This window comes from Pithys albifrons, chromosome 11, assembly GCF_047495875.1.
Source record: "Pithys albifrons albifrons isolate INPA30051 chromosome 11, PitAlb_v1, whole genome shotgun sequence".
In the NCBI taxonomy this organism is placed as follows: domain Eukaryota; kingdom Metazoa; phylum Chordata; class Aves; order Passeriformes; family Thamnophilidae; genus Pithys; species Pithys albifrons.
In genome coordinates, this window is record NC_092468.1 from 9,339,197 (window position 1) to 9,343,458 (window position 4,262).

Here is a 4,262-nt window from a genome sequence, read left to right on the forward strand (position 1 = left end):
AGCAGCCTGTAGAATTCAGAAGCAGAAAATGTTCCCACCAAGAGTCACAGTGGATTTAATGAGTCTTGTGTGCCTACACCTGCTGTAAGAACATCTCTAGCTCCCAGGTATCAGTAAGGGCATTCTTTATTTGAAAAAACATCATTGTTAAAATGTCAGATGCCTAAATCTGCAACACGCTTTCTCTCAGGCCCTCCTAATCTCTACACGTTTTATACACTACAGAAGCTAATGCTGGATCATGTAAGTAAAGCTATATATTCACTAACGATTTACAATTGATTGGGAAGTTATGGTCCTGTACATTTCCAGAGAAACAAACAAGTCCTGGCAGCTTCAATTAAGAGATAAACTACTGTCTAAAGAACAGCGGGGACTGAACAAACTATAACATTCTCACTTTGTTCTAAAAAAACCCCACCCTTTGAAAAAAATCCACATAAGCACCTATTTATTGCAGAAAGAAGGCTTCTACTGACACTGAGTACCACAACAAATGGGGCAGAACACTGGCCATTTACCTGATTCTAGCCAGCACATGCCTTAGTGTCGTTTTACAGCACCTGAACTGAGCTCACAGCCTTGTGTAAACCAAGGAGTTGAGGCTGATGAAAACTCCACTTGGTGATTTTTAGAGGAGACCTGCTGTGCAGGTTTTTTTCCACTTGATACTAAGTCTGTGAGTGAAAGAAAAAACTTTAAAAGCCCAATCTAAATTCAGCCACAGGAGGTAGCTTTTAATTGCACTTTGGATCAATAGAGAAGCAACTAAACACTTGCTCTTGGTTACACAGGGGCTTGTACTTTTCCAGACTGCTTTTCGTATGTTTCCTTTTCCTTATTTGCTCACATAATCTGGATTCTCCACAATTTAAGTGCAGAACAAAGCATTCATATCACTAGAGTACATACCAAATTATGTATCTGTGCCACAGATTTTGGTACCTTATCAGCAGCAACAGCATGTTCAGTAAGTAGTTGCAACATTTAAGTAGTTTAAAGTACTAGAAAAGTGTTAAAAATAGAAATCTCAAGTCCTTATAGCCTGTATGAAGTGATAGGCATACACAAGCACTTAAAGGGTGTCAAATAGAACTATATTTCATTTCCTATCTGTATAAAATTAGGAGGAGGCCAGAAGGTAGACAGACATTACCAAAGCTCCATCCAGAACTCTGCTTCAATCACAGAAAATGTGTTACTGTAGCCCTCTTGTGTTCAGTTGGATTTACAGCTTTTAGATCCACAGTGCCCTTCCTCACCACCCCTGAAATCCTTTCTCTTCATGCTTTAACCACACTGCCAGCCAGTTCTTTGACCTATACACCTTCCCTCAGCTTCTTTCATGTTTTTCCTCTTTTCATGCTGGTTGTAAAATCTCAGTTGTTCAGACCATGCTACTGAAACTGCAGTGTTCAGTTAGTATATTCACATCATAAAACAAGAGAACTGCTGTTTTGGAGTAGGAGGACCAAGACACCCTTCATTGCCTGTAAGCATGCTTATATTCCCAGCACTTCTCCATAAAGGAACTGTAATGAGCAAAATTTACAGCCTTATTTTTCTCCTTTAGTTAATTCCTGTGAGATTAAGTTTTAAACTGAGTGTCCCACAAATGCCATTTAGACACGTGCAATTCTCTACCCTCATAAAAACCACTCCGACATTCTCCAAAACCTCTAAATACTAATGACTGTCTTCTTTATTCCAGACCTTCTCTAACAATCACCAAGGTTAAAAAAAGTCTGTTGTCCCCCACTCAACTGGGGCACTGCACAGAGCTATAGGAGATAGTACTTTTTACAGTATTCTTACCAACCTACAAAGGCTGGACCAAACCGAAGAGCAAGTTATGGATGCACTGCTATGGGTGCTTAATGGGACAGAGTCTGGTAACTGAGGATAAGGTAATGCCTTGTTTCCTAAACAACACTCACCTTCCATGTCTGCTGCCTCTGTCATCCCTTATTCAGCCACTGCATGACCAGCTCACTTTTATAGATCAGGAGGCTCAGGTGAGCAGGCCAGTTGTACTTCAAGAGCTGCTATCACCAGTCTCAAGGAGCCAGACTGCAACATGGATGTGTTGCTGTGGAGGAAACTTGGAGAAGGAACCATAAACTATGAAGAAAGGAGAAAAGAATGAGAACAGAGAAAATACAAAGAACAGCAGTAGAACAGAAAAACTGCTATGGCTTAGCAGCAATGACATCAAGGAGTAGTAGTGGCAAGCAGTGCCTCGTCTTGATCAGCAACACAGTGGTGGCACTTCAGCTCATGAGCACTTGAGTTTTGACAGATACACGCATGTACATTTTGAGAGCAAGCAGCTGAAACCATAAGGCAAACAGGCTTCAGAAAGAAGAATCAATATAGATAGTGAGAGGCATAGTATCTTGTTTACTTGAAAGACAGCTATAGTAGCAAAACTAGGAGCAAGTTAAACCCTACATCGTTGTGATAAAAAGCAATTTAGAAATAAATGTACCAAATATTCTGCAGACAAACCAGTCAATCCCACCTAAAGTAATATAATACATCAAGAGTAATTCAAAGAATATGCTTCTACTTATCTGTGTGAGCACAGATTATGTACCAAAACTGGTTAAGAGACCCTGGGTACACATGAGTTGGATAGCAATTAGTTACGGCAAATTTGAGCTGCCTATATGTTGGTAGGAAAGAAGGTTCATGTACAGAAGCAGAAAGCAAAGTTTCTAATGACCCCATATATTTAATTTTATTCTTTAATAAAATAGTTTAATTTTTTGGAAAATATTGTACAGATTTTATTACTATTATTTTGATGTTTTCTTTCATTGCCAAAGTGATAAAACCTGTAACACTGTCTTTGAACCTGTTCAACAATTAGCTTTTATGTGAGTTTAGGAGACTATATGGCTACCAAGAGCCCATGCCCTTATTTTCTTCAGAGGGACAAAAGATTTTGTGGGATCACTTGATTGCAGTCACTTAAGAGATCCTTTAGGAGACTTGCCTTATGAGAATGAGAGAGGCAGAGAAAGCCTTCAAAGGCCACATGACAACTCACTGTAAGATGGTTGGTTGACAACAAAATAGTGTTTTAAATGTTAGGCTGGCAGAAATTCATCTTCTGTCAAGTTTGATCACAGAATTTCACTGTTAGCCAGGTCATTCAGCACTGAGGACTTTTCTACAGAGATAAAAAAGCCTTAGAGAGCATTCTTTCTGAAATATATGGTAAATCTGATCAGCATAAAAATCTGTCCCTTTCCTGCATCTAGCATATTCCAAATATCTCCAATGAGTAGAGTCAACACCACAAAAACCCCTTAGTTACTAACTGGCACACAGGTATCTGAAATTGAAATGACATTTTCGACATAAGGAATGTCAGAAGTGATCACCTATGCATTCTCAGAAAACCAATACATGTATTTCCATGCTTTCACTACAAGGACATGAATTGCAGTTCTCCACCATTTTCAAATTTAACTAGAGTTTCTATGCCTTATTTAAAATGTAAGATGGTCTACACAGACCAAATAGTCTTTTCTGACTGCAGATCAGTAACAGCTTCATTTTTCCAGTCAGTTTTTGTTGGAATGTGAAAACAGGGGATTTTACCTTGGGAAAGGTAAGAAATTGAAGCTGATAAAAATGAGACCTGTCTTCTTAAAAACAAAACCCACAATGTATTATATACTACACAGGCTACTCAGCCACCCTTCAAAGATGCCAAGTTTGTGAAACTCTGAAAGAGTCCCTCTGTGGCTCCCAAATACCCTAAGGAAGCAGTTAGCTACAAAGCCAGCCAATACCATCTTTGAGCCTGTGAAGGCTGTGAGCAACTGTGAGGAATAAGGTGCTTCCCAGCATATCTCCATCCTTTCTCAGTGTAACCACCTCCCGTGGCTGCAGTTCGTGTCTTCTGTATGTGTGATATTGTAAACTGCTCACCCCATTCAGCAATATTAGCATTTCTTTAATACTTCAGACAGGTCCAGGGAATCTCTGGAAAGGGGTTAATCCTGATACTCTCTGCAGATAACCAGAGAAGAGATCTATATGAGCTGGCAAACACCCCTAACTGGGACCACACAGCAGTTGTTTGCCTCTCAGCTCACTGCTTCATCATCACTTGCTGCAGCTCATTCAGCTCCAATACAACACTCTCACCAACCAAGAATTTGGACATGGGGCACGTAAAGGAGCCAGAGCATACAATGGGGATTTTACTTTCACAGGTTGAAAGAAATGGATCATCCAAATAGACTAAG